The sequence below is a fragment of the Pseudophryne corroboree genome, chromosome 6, assembly GCF_028390025.1.
Source record: "Pseudophryne corroboree isolate aPseCor3 chromosome 6, aPseCor3.hap2, whole genome shotgun sequence".
NCBI classification, from domain to species: Eukaryota; Metazoa; Chordata; class Amphibia; order Anura; family Myobatrachidae; genus Pseudophryne; species Pseudophryne corroboree.
This window is the reverse complement of record NC_086449.1, coordinates 412,545,517-412,559,509: the sequence shown is the minus strand read 5'-3', so window position 1 is coordinate 412,559,509 and position 13,993 is coordinate 412,545,517.

The window sequence follows — 13,993 nt, the reverse complement described above, 5'->3', positions numbered from 1 at the left end:
TTGTATTTTTCAGCTATTTCCACTGTAGAGTAGTATACTGGCCAACTCACCTTCCCTTCCCCGTTTACCCTTTTAACACTGTAGTGACAAACTTCTTTACTGGTACCTTATACTGTGTGACCCTAACATATTTTTGGCCATTCTTTATTTGTTGGGCATCTAAATTGGGCATCCCACTCAGCTAAGTTGGGCATCCCACTCAGCTTAACATTGTTTCTTTCCTGATAACTGACAGAGTTTGCAGGACTGAGTATAGGGATTTGTTTATGGACAGCTGGTAGAAGCCAAGCTTTTGGGCTTTCAGGTTGGCCAAGTTGTACAACTGAAAGGTAATAACATGGAGGTAGGCACATCCTTAGGCTTAAGGTAAGCCATTGTACATGATTTGCATTGATTGATTGATTGATTGATTGATTGATTGATTTGATTGATGGGTTAATATCTTGATGTGTTGATGTCTTATGGTCTGACATAATCCCATGATGATACTGGCAATGCCATCATGGGGAGGTAGCCATTGTTTCAGCTATCTACAAACCAAATTGTGAAATTTCCCCTTTTCTTATGACAGAGGGTGGTTCAGTAGTTTAATCATGATCTGATGACTAAACTACCAAATATAGCACAATAGAATATGCTAAGTAAATGTTGATACAGTAAAAAAATACTCTGATCTGTTACCAGCCAGATGGTGTCCATGTTTAAGAAAGCAGTCTCCCTCTTTTTCTGGGGGATTTGTTTAGAGTGTTAAGGAAGCCGTGGTTTCTTGAGTTTAGTTCTTATGGTGGCACAACGGGGGCTGGAGGAGGGAGAACCTTGCCGTGGTGGTGGGGAGTGGTAGGTAAGAAAAATAAGTGGTGCGTACTGTATATGGCATACTTTCCTTCTGAGTCGGGCTTGGCTACAATACCTCACCAGGGATTAAAGACACACTCATGCCAGATGTGTCTTCAAAGGGGAAACCACTGAAGCTATGCACCAAATGCCAGCTCTTGGTCCTATTGAGGCATCTCCAGGCTTTTAGGATTGCCAGCTGGTAGTCTGGTGCTAATCTGTCTTGACAATATTTCTATTCTATAGCCTTTTTATGCTGTTATCAATAAATGATGATCAATTTTAAACACCAAATTACAGTGTCATATTTTTATTGTTACATGGTTAAGGATTTGGCAGAAATCTGACTGAGTTAGCCAAGATGGCATCTGACACTAAGATCTGTAATGTTTTAACTTCCAGTAGAAAGCGATTAAAGGAGGGTAATATCTTAGACAAATGCACCTTAATGTAATCTGACTCACACCATACCAGAGCTGTGAGCCATAGTAATGTTATGTCATCCAAACCGTTTTAGACAGTGCATGCATGATATGATACCAGGAAAGGGACATGTGTGACCGGAGGCTTAGGAATTCTATGGGAACTTTGTGTGCCTTTAGAAATTGTAATGCAGTATAAAATCAAGTGACATGTACAGTTTCAACACACGCTTTGTTGCAATAAAATTCTAAGCTGGCAAGCTGATGCACATACTCTTATATACTGTAGTATGTAGCGTAAACTGCTAAGGGGTCTATTTACTAAGCCTTGGATGGAGATAAAGTGAACGGAGATAAATGACTAGCCAATAAGTTCCTAACTGCCATGTCACAGGCTGGGTTTGAAAAATGACAGTTAGGAGCTGATTGGCCTGTACTTTATATCCATCCAAGGCTTAGTAAATAGACAGTCTCCATTGTCATTTTAGTGAGAGATGCAATCACATACATTTTCTTGTAGTTTTATTTCTTCACATATGTGAACAAACAAAGCAAATTGTAACATTTTATTGCTATCATTTAATAATCCAAAATCACAGTCAGCCTCACCAGAATATGCATTTCTTACTAAAGTATGAATTAAGCTCTAACTTATGTCCTTAATTTGTGCATGAGGTTCAGTTAAGCTCATTGTTATTTCCACACAAATAAAATCAGCCAACTTTACTGTGCAAATATTTCTGAATTTAAAGTCTAACATTTCACAAAATCACTGACTGTTGTGTAAAATAGTACCTTAGCTGCAATACTTCCTAAACATGTTCCCAAATTATTTTGTTGGTATTAATATCATAGCTATTATCAATAAGAAAATAAAAGCAAGACATCTCTACTGTCATACATTTTGTCTCCCAGTTTTAGTGACTTGCCTAGGATGTCATTTTTTGCTGGGTTTGGATGATGATTGGTGTGTGCATGCTGTTATATTTTTTATTTATTTAAAATTCTTGCACAGGTGTTCTTGCATCCCATGGTTTCTCTGAACCTCAGGTGTTGAGTACATTCTGGAGAAAATAATTTACCTAGAACAACAAGAGAACGTACCGTGTTACACACAATAGATACAAGTAAGTGGTTGTGCATTTAGCCAGTTCTCTAAAATGGCAGATGTGTGGCACTTAAAGAAGCCAATGTCTGTTTCATGTGATAGCAAAAAAGTTTTTTTAAAGGAATTGGAAACACATTTTACTTTTGCACAGGTGAACTACTGTATATTCTAATGCAAACAAAAGGAATAGTCCCTAAACATATATACTGTATTACAATTTTGGCATTATACTAAAGAAAATGGACAAGACACATTTGTTCCTTGTATTTTTTTCTGGCAATAACATATTAAACTATACCTTCTGAACCACTTTTCAAAAATCTAGAACAATATTTGTATGATATTTTTTCCCATTAAAATAGATTTTTGGTAAATTTTGTTATAGTACTCTTTATAACCTAACAAACAAGTTTTACAATCCTGTCCTTAAGGTATCTACACACTTTCAACTGTTTTTCATAAATAAAGAGTATCAAGTCCTGTGTACTGCTACTCCCATGCCACTAGTGCACCATGAAAATTAATATTAGGGTAAGTAGATTAAACTGTCCTCTCAGACAAATTCTTCACCTTTTACCTGATAATTCAGACTGGAAGAACACAAAGCAATTCATGCTAATCGTTTTTCATTTCAAAGTAATCAAAATTCCCATTTAAGAACAGTTAGTGGATCTACTATATAGAAGTATTGGGTTTGGTTTTCCAGATGAAAATGCATAAAATATTTTTAAGTACTGGAACACATAGAGGCCAATGCAGAGGTATACATTGTAAGAACAGACAGAGGTAGCTGGAGTAGCTGCACAGGTGTGCCACCCCATAGGGGGCACAGTGTAGTCACTGTGCCTGGACCAATGACTGGTGGCAACCACAAGCTACTGACAGCACAGTGTCTGCGGTGCCACATAAACTATCATCTGGCCTGGGCGGTGCTGATCTCATCTTCCATGATACTAAGATGTAGCCCACACCGTGACATATTAATGGAAATGTAGTGGTGTGACATCATGAAGATCACACAGTTGCATGATGCACAGTGCACTACAGTGCAGTCTGCACACTGGATAACTCGCTGAGGTTGCTCCTTATGGTAATGGAGGAAGAAAGCCAGCCTGCTAGTTCTGCAACATCTTCCATGACAACCCTGACAGACTGTCTTCAGTTTAGTCTATTATGGGGGCAATGAATGCATGTATTACTATTTTCTTGTGGGGACAATATATAGTATGTTGTGTTTTTTTCCTGTGGGGTCAATGCCTGTGTTTTTTTGTGGTGGGAAATGTGTGTGTATTTTTTTCCTGATGGGGCAATGTGTGTGTTTTATTCCTGTGGGAATCAATGTGTATGTTTTTCTTTCTTGTGGGGGGACCAGTGTGTGTTTTTATTTTCTGTGGTGACAATGTGTTTTTTTATGTATTTTTTACATATAGTATTAATTATGGAAATAATTGTATTGGGGAGGCACTCCAACCCAGGAGCCTGTGAATAGATGTTGGATTTTTAGCACTGTGCAGGCTTTATAGCCAAGAACAGGCATCTAGGAGCGATTAGGTGTGGAGCAACTCAGTCATATCTCCACTTGCTTCTGAAGGTGCATATCTAGTTGGTAATATGATGCTCACATACAGTATAGGCCAAAGTTGTGCTCACAGAATTGTGGGCCATGCAGACTTGTGCTTATGCAGTGATATGGCTTATTGGCGATTATATGCATGCATGCAATGCGGGTGTAATTAAAATAGACTCGTATGGAACACATTCCCCCCAACATGATCCCTTCCACTGGGTACAAAAAACTCTGTTTCTCTAATTTGCACTTCATTTATGGTTGCCTACCTGCATTACAAATGCTATTCTCATAATTGAATCAGATCAACACAGATGACAGCAATCATACATTAAGTCGGATGTCCAGAGCATTTTGTACCAAGTGGAAGGTATCATGTTGAAGGCACTTGTAACAATAAATCAGCTCCTTGGTGTATGTTTATGAATGGTCACTGAGCAGCATCAACAATTCCTTTCTCAGGGTTTTTGGAAGTTTCTAAATAATGCGTTTAAGGACAAAATTATTAGGCTCTTTATAATAGCCAATGGTTTAGGAGTGATGGTCAATCAAAACATATATATTTATATAATAATAATAATAATAATAATAATAATGTTTATTTAGCACTTTTCTACCAACAGGACTCAAAATACTTTACATTTGCATTTACAACGCAAACTACAAAATAAGCTTAACAGGAAATAGAACTAAGCATTTGGCTTGTATTTTTTTAGGAACTAAAGGGACACACGTGAAATGCTTGAGAAAACAGGTACTTTAAGTCTTGAGTCTGTTTTTTCAGGTATAGTAGATTCTAGGTACTGACAATAGTCCTTCATCTACTGATCGCAGCAATCAAGAGAGGAAGACAGGGATCATAATCTACTTCAAGTAAGTTTAGCCCTGGTCATGTAGAGCTTGGAAAGTCAAGAATCTTGAAACAGATTCGCCATCTTACAGGCAACCAGTGAAGGGAGTAGAGAATGGGTGTTATCTGTCTGGAATGAGGCTATTTGGTTAATAGCCTAGCAGCTGCATTTTGTACCAGCTTCAAGTGGTGCAATTCTTTTGCTGGGAGATCCATGTAGAGGGCATAATTATACAAATGCATGTATGGCTTTAGGCAGATCTTCTGATGGAATGAAGTGCTAGAGTCTGTCTATGTTCCTCAGGTAAGAAAAAACACAAAATTCCCCCAGCACACTGTAATGGACCAGTAAATGAGATTTAAATTCTATTTCATTATAGAAATACAGATATCTCAGTTACATATATTTACAAAGATATTATTAAACCACCAAACATGTCATGGCATATCTGATGTTGTCTGATGACTTAATTATATCTTTGCAAATACATTTAACTAAGATCTACAGTATGTTCCTCAGATAAAAAAAAATTGAGAATTTCATTGTGACTGTTGCCTGCGGAGAAATATAATTGGTTCTGAGTGTGTGTAGGTCCAGGATTTCACCCGAAGTTTCCCATATTTTTAAAGCGGTTATCATTTACAAGGCAAAACCAAGTTGAGTTGATTTTGCCTTTTAAATAATTGCCACTTTAATAATATGGACAATTTCGGCTGAAAACTCGGACCTCTGCAAACGTGGACCCTATTAGATTTCCATGTTTAAGTGTCAAGCCAATATCCAGGACAACAACAATATTATGCACATGTTCAGTGTTTTGTAAATCTGGACCCCAAGCATAAGACAAGTTGGTTGGCTATGCTGCAGTCATGTTCTATGACCTATCAGGATTCTGTCACAGCCAGCTGGCACATATCCACTCCAGGAGCTCAGCAAGACAGTCATTTATGGTTGTTAAAGGGTTTTCAGTACCTGGAGCAAAGGACAGGTACAGTTGTGTATCATCTGAATAGTAGTGGTAGACCAGGCCATAACACCTGATTATTTTACTCAGTGGTAGCATATACACTGAAAATTATAAAACCATACTTAACAAAGTGTTACTCTTTATGTCTAACACTGCTTTCTGAGATAATGCTGTGTAACTGCAGAAGAATTAAAGATGAAACGTGTTATACTTAAATGTACTCAGCATTACACATGTGTGACTTATTTTCTACATTATTGCTATTGGTATATTGTTAATATATGTTTTTTTAAAGCAAGTGTACGCAATGTGCTTATAAAAGAGCTGCAATAAGCTACTTGACACTTAAGTATCTCATGTATTCATTGGCTTTCTTATGAAACATCCTGACATCCCTGGATCGTTATCAGGGTCCTTAGCTGTTAACAGGTGGCATGCAATGGCTAAATGTTTTTAAAGCATGAACTCGCTGCTAACCTCAAGGATAACTGCGTGCCTGTCTTAAGTATGTTGGCTGTAAATGTAAATTAACACCAGGGAGCAGTACAAAAATCTTATAAAATTGTCTGCACTATGTGATTAACTCAGCATTTAAATGTGTTGTACAGTTATTTAATCTGTCCTCTCATATTCTGGTCCTTATGTCCAAACAAAATCTCCTGGCATTATACAAACATCTAAGGCTCTTACATTTAAATAAATAAGCAATGATTAAACATATGTAGTGAATACATTAAATAAATATAATTCAAAATATTGACAGAACATATAGGTGGGAATTCATCTGGCCTCTGAGGTACTGAAACAAAATCCCTTATAAATTTAGTTTTTTTCGTGGCCCCAATCACAAAGACACAGAAGTCCGGGAAGTTATCCCAGAACCTATGTGTTTTTGCAGGAAAACTGGATATTTTTGTGTTTAAAAAATGGTCTTTAATAGAATTGCCACAAAAAAACATTGGGGGAAAAAAAATTCTCGTGAACAATTGAATTGAATTCCCCCATAATGTGTTGTATATTGCTTATCAATGAAAATGGAAGAATTCGTATGCATTTGTTTCAAATACATTTTGAGATTTCTCAGATGAGTAATGTTTTGGAAAAACTTGCAATTCCATAATTGTAACTAGATATATTATTTTATTTTACTTTCTGATTTGTATTTTAAACAAATGCTTTTATATTAGTAACAGCGTTGTTTATTCTCATTGTTCTATGGCCAGTTACACAATAGAACAACGAGCAATCTGCCTGATGTTTGGGATGAATTCCCTTTGTCTTGGACCATCCGAGATTGCCTGTACACACTGTGCGAGGTGTGGGTGATAATGTGGATCACCATTGCATTAGAGCAGCTTGTGCCTTTGTCAAGGATGACTGGGATGTGGATCAGTGCTTGATACGGTGCATTCTCATAGGTTAAGAGGCTGTTGGTATGTGCAAGGGCATAATTACCATTGGTTTTCACTTTGGCTGCAGAATGTCTAACTACTGTATGTTCTCTTAGTAAATCAAATTGTCTTCTCTTCAACAGATAATGTTGATAGAGTTACTTGATTGTAAGCTTGCGAGCAGGGCCTTCCTACCTCTATGTCTGTCTGTTATTTCCCAGTTTGTCTTATCACTGTTGTTTCCAATTGTAAAGCACAGTGGAATATGCTGCGCTATATAAGAAACTGTAAATAAATAAATAAATACATAATTAAATAAATAAATAAATAGATAGTTGCTGTCTTGCCCTACCTTGTGAGAAAGCATGTAATTTTGGATTATATAGGAGTATAGGCTTAATTGTCTATACAATGGGGGTCATTCAGACCTTATAGCTCGCTAGCAGTTTTTTGCTATTCTGCGATCAAATAGTCACTGCCTACAGGGGAGTGTATTTTAGCTGTGCAAGTGTGTGATCGCATGTGCAGCCGAGCGGTACAAAAACTTTATGCAGTATCTGAGTTGGCCAGAACTTACATCACTTCAGCCTGTCCAGGACCGGAATTGACGTCAGACACTCGCCCTGCAAACGCTTGGGAACGCCTGCGGTTCCCCAACCACTCCCTGATAACGGTCAGTTGCCACCCACATACGCCTTCTTCCTGTCAATCACCTTGCGATCGGCTGTGCAAATGGATTCTTCATAAAAACCCATTGCACAGCAACGTTCCACTTTGTACCTCCTACCTCTATGTCTGCGGTGCATACGCATGTAGTGAGATGGAAATTCACATGAATGTTTCTGATAACAAACAACAGCAAATGATTAATGAAAAAAGGAAATTATGTTTGAAGATTAGGATATCCTACCGAAAATAACAGAATTGATGAAGCAAACTATGGCAGCTTGATTCATCTTTATCATTTGAAGAACGGATTCATGAGGTAAGACCATTAGTAAGTTAAATGATAAACCACTAAATGTAGATGAACTTCTGACAAAACAGCATTTCAAAAACTATGTTTGGGAAACTGAAAAGCCATAAGCATTGTTTTATGTATTCATTAAACATTTTCTTTGTTACAATACTGATATTGAAAGGTTACCTTAAGAAAATATATTTTCATCCATAAAAAAGATTTGACTCTGTGTGCAGACGTAATAGTTCTAAACAGGAACAGTGACATTTAAACCTAAACTGAATCTAACAAGTAACATCTTCATTATTACAAATGTTTCCTGTCTGCATTTTAAAGACTTCCATAGGCATATGGTTGGTGATGTATTATCAGAAACATTGGGAGGAACCAGTATCAGCTTCCTCCTCTTCCATGACCTAAACACCTGCATCCTGAGAGGAAAGGAGCCAACTTTTCTAGGATAATTTAGTTATAAACTGCAGTCATATCAGCATAACATGAAATGCTGATTACGTACATGAAGGATAGAATTTATGGGGGGGTTTCCAGGGCTTTCTGAAGTACTGATACTGTCTTTAATTGGGTAGAACAGTTTGAAATATTTTTAAATTTGTTGACGGCAATGATATTATTTACTAGTTATCTGAAGTGACATACATATGGTTTTGATTTTTAATTTAAATGCAATGCATTGTGTATGATGCTGATTAGGAAGCATAGCAGATATAAAATACAGACAAAAATTCTTTTAAAAATAGCATTACATATATTGAGGTGTGTATTATTATTATTATTATTATGGTTGTTGTTATTATTATTATTATTATTATTATTATTATTTATATGGCACCACAAGGGTTCTGCAGTGCCTAACAAATGACACAAACAAATGAGCAAAACAAGAAAACAGTAACTTATAGTACAAGAGGATGCAGGACAAGTACATGGTATATAACATTTCTGCTTCAGCAGTCATAACACTGAAATAAGAATCAGCGTGGCAGAAACCAAAGGTTTGGTGCCGTTGTAGAGATTATGGAGAAGATTATGTCAGTGGCGGGCTGGGCTGGAGGGCAATGTGCCATATGCCTCCCAGGCCGGTACAACTGTAGCAGTAGGGCCACTGCTGTGCTGAGTATTCATATACATGACAGCTGGGAAGAATCCTCTGACTGCCTCACAGCTGTCAGTGTCAGGCTGTGGATGCTTTATTGTACTCTGTCTGGGTTGGCAGTCATGAATCATGAGATGGGGTAGATACAGGCAGGGGCCCCATCAAGGGGGTACAGGTGCTACACCTATATGGGACTCTGTTAGATGTAGAGGGCCCTGTGGCTCCAGTGATTCTAACTACAAACTGCTTCTGTGGAGCAATAGCTAAGGATCAATAGTGCCTGCCACAGGGCCAGAATATGATAAGGAATTTATGGTGAAAAAAACTTTCATGGATAGGTGCCCCATCAGGCAACCCCCATCAGATAAGCTGATATTTCCTTCCTTGGTCTGTAGTATCCCCGACCCTAACTCTCTTCCTGTCTTCTCTACTTCCTCCCTACTTTCATTGAAGATGTAGAGAAGAAGGATTGCTTGCAGAGCAGCAAACCTCAGAGGTACTTCCAATTCCATGCAGCCTCACCCACTATCCTCCTGTACCCTGCAGTCTCTCCCACTGTCCCCTGCAGCCTCTCCTACTGTCCTCCTGTCCCCTGCAGCCTCTCCCACTGTCCTCCTGCCCCTGCAGCCTCTCTTACTGTCCTCTGGTACCCTGCAGCCTCTCCCACTGTCCTCTGGTACCCTGCAGTCTCTCCCACTGTCCCCATGTCCCCTACAGTCTCTCCCACTGTATCATGCAGTGCAGCCTCTCCCCTTGTCCCCTTGTATCCTGCAATCTCTCCCACTCTCCCCCTGTCCCCTGCAGTCTCTCTTGTTGTCCCTCTATCTCCTGTAGTCTCTCCCACTGTCCAATGCAGTGCAGCATCTTCCACTGTATCTGGCAGCCTCTCCCACTGTCCCCGTGTCCCCTGCTGTCTCTCTCATTGTCCTCCTGTAGTCACTCCAACAGTCCCCTGCAGTCTCTCCCACAGTCCCCTGCAGACTCTCTCTTTGTCCCCCTGTCCCCTGCAGCTTCTCCACTGTCCCGCTGTGCCCTGCAGTCTCTCCCACTATCCTCCTGTCCCCTACAGTCTCTCCCACTGTCCCCTTGTCCCCTGCAGTCTCTCCCACTGTCTCCTTTACCCTGCAATCTCTGTCACTGTCCCTTAGCCCTTGCAGTTTCTTTCACTGTTCCTTAGCCACTGCAGTTTTTCTCACTGAGGGGGAGATGTACTAAGCCTGAAAAGTGATAAATTTCACAGTGATAAACTGCCAGCCAATCAGCTCCTAACTACCATGTCACTGGCTGTGTTTGAAAATGACAGTTAGGAGCAGATTGGCTGGTACTTTATCACTGTGATATTTATCACTTTTCAAGGCTTAGTACATCTGGCCCTGAGGGAGATGTAAGAAGCGGTGATAAGTGTCAAATGCGCTATAACCAGCACTATTTGACACTTACAAAGAGCCTTAGTATGTATGAGATGAAAAGCGATAACATAGAGAAAAATCACTCTTCTCTGGTATCTGTAAATATCTAACTATTTTGCCGTCACCATACTATTTTATGCCGACAGAAAATCATCTACATGTATTAAAAAATGATAAGCACACTTTTGCTGCTTATCTTTTATCACATATTGTCAGGATATGTGTGCTAGTAGAAAATGCAGGACTACTTGCTTGAGTTTCCCTCCAGGCTGAAAGTTGCCAGCCAGCCCCTGATGATAGTCTAAGTAAGAGAAGGAAAAGCACATGAGGGTAGAGGTCCCTGCTCATAAGAGCTTACATTCTAAAGGGGAGGTGCAGACAGACAGGGGTGACACAGATGGGGTGACAGTGAGCATAGAACAGAGGGTTAGGATGAGAGATGGCTGTGTTTGATGAGAGATGATCTTTCAGTGGATTAGAGTCTTAGCAGCATCCAGGGTGAGAAAGGGTCTGATCCTGGAAGTTTTTTTAGCTGGAATTGGCAGGACTGCAAACAGTACTAAATGTGTGGTTTTAAGGAGAGAGAGGTATCAAGGATAACTCCAAGACAGTGCACATGGGGGATAAAGGAGATAGTTATGCCATCAATAAATAATGAAATTGTGAGAGGTCAGATTATGTGGAAATGTGGGAAGATGATCAACTCAGTCTTAAGGTGTGTACACAGGGTGCTAAATTTAGTGCATATCGCAACGTGGGGGTCATTCCGAGTTGTTCGCTAGCTGCATTCGTTCGCTGTGCAGCGTTGAGGCAAAAAAACGGCACTTCTGCGCATGCATATGCGGCGCAATGCGCACGCGCAGCGTACTATTACAATGAACGATATCGTTTTACACAGGGTCTAGGGATGCTTTTCAGTCGCACTGGCAGCCGCAGAGTGATTGACAGGAAGAGGGCATTTATGGGTGTCAACTGACCGTTTTCAGGGAGTGATCAGAAAAACACAGGCGTGCCATGAAAAACGCAGGCGTGGCTGGGCAAACACAGGGCGTGTTTGTGACGTCAAATCAGGAACTGAATAGTCTAAAGTGATCGCAAGCGCTGAGTAGGTTTGAAGCTACTCTGAAACTGCACAAAAAAACTTTGTAGCCGCTGTGCGTTACAATCATTCGCACTTCTGCTAAGCTAAAATACACTCCCAGTGGGCGGCAGCATAGCGTTTGCATGGCTGCTAAAAACTGCTAGCGAGCGATCAACTAGGAATGACCACCCGTGTGTATAGTCCTTGCGATGCCGATGCACGAAAAAATAGACTGTGCAGGTAGACCAACATTAACTATATCAGCGGGGCCGGGGTCACATAGTCAATGTCGGGCTGTACGGCGCATCGCGCCATGTGTACACAGCATTAGACATGTGTAAGAAAATGCTGGAACATCCATTAAGAGATATCAGAGACATACAGATGTCCACATACATCTTTGCTATATCCCGCCATGTATGGCACGGTTTTACATGGCATAGACTTAGAGATTTAGCCATGCCTTGTGATTTTTCTTAATTTGCTTCTTTAATATGTTACTTTATACATATTCTATTATGGCAAACAAAAATTTTAAAATCCATCCACTCGCTACTCGTGAAAAACAGCGTTGTCGTGTTTTGCATGTTGTGCCAAATTGAGCAAAATAGCAAAGATGTAAGTGGACACATCTTGTACAGTATGTTAACAAAGTAGCAGCTCTACTATAACTTCATATATAGTAAAGCAATATAATATGAATAGTCACACTCAAATATACCTTTGGATGGATTAAAATCCCAAAATATAATGCAAAAAATAACATAAAATGACATAAAAATTGCACATTTAAATTCATATATCTAATATTAGTTAAAAATATCACACTGCCTGATCCATGCATGCAGGATATGTATAGATTATTTCAATAGTCAATACAAGCCTGTTCCTAGAGATATACCTCCGGAATCAGTTGTGATAAACACTTCCTTTCAATAGTCCAATGGTTAAATAAATGTCATGCACTTTTCACTGATAGAGGAGTAATCCTTTGAGCGTGTGTCCTCAGTAACGAAAAGCTGGAGCCCTCAAGTAACCACAATGTCTGGAGTCAGCACAGTTCATGAGAAGCACTGGAAATAGAGAGAAAAGTTCCAAATAGTCTGATAGGTTTACACCAATCTGGAGGCTGTTTCAGGCTTTTCAGTAGCAATTCCACAGTCCAGGTAGATAAGTAGGATGGTACACATGTTGTGTTTCCCTGCTTTGCAGCTTTTTCATAGCAAAGAAACAGATGGAGATATGTATGAGGAGATAGGGGGGGAGGTCGAGGAGGAAAGGTATATCTGAGTATTAATAGCATAGAGATGATACTGCAGGTCAAAGGTACTAATGAGCTCACCTAAAGAGGTCATATAGAGAGCTAATAGGAAAGGTCCAAAAACAAAACTGAAGTAGAGTCATGAAAGAGAAAAGAAAAGGAATGGACTGAGAGGTAGGAGGACAGCCAATAGAGGGTAGTATCATAAAGATCAAGGGAGCAATGGATTTGCAGGAAGAGAGGGGTTTGCATGGTGTAAAAAGCAGCAGAGAGGTTGAGGGGAATGAGCAGAGAGTAGTGACTCTTGGATTTGGCAACAAGGAGGTCATTTCTGACAGATGTGAGGGCAGTTTCAATGCTGTAGAGAAAATGTAAGACAGAGTTAAATGGATCAAGCAGGGAGTGGGAGCAGAGACTGGTGGTAAGGAGTTTGTAAACAATAAGCTCAATGAATTTGGAGGCAAAAGGGAGGCGAGAGATTGGTCGGTAGTTGGAGAGAGTGTTCAGTTCTGCACTCATCCCTACTTCAAACACACACACACACACACACACACACACACACACACACACACACAAACAGCATACCTACAAACACACACATAGCATGCATAAATACACACAGCCAGTGGCGGAACTAACGCCAGTGCAGGCAGTGCCTTGCACTGGGGCCCGCCACTGTCCAGGGGCCCAAAGCCAGAGCGGCATGTAATGAGTCAAACTGACTCATTACATGCCGCCTGGCTGCCGCTTTGTGCCACCACGAGGAGCGCACTGATTACGAGGGGGGGTGAAGGAGGAGGAGTGAGGTGGAGGAGGGAGCCGCAGCAGCACTGTGTAATTGGTGGAGGCGCTGCTGCTGCTGGCCCTCTCCACCATAGGCTGCCCTCTGCCGCTGTGAATGCTGGGATGCACTCCCTCCTCCTCCTCCTTCTTCTCCCTGGCTGCCCGGGATCTGCCAGAAGCTGCACGAGGAGCCTGAGCCAGCGGAAACAGTAAGTATGTCTATTCTATCTATCTATCTATCTAT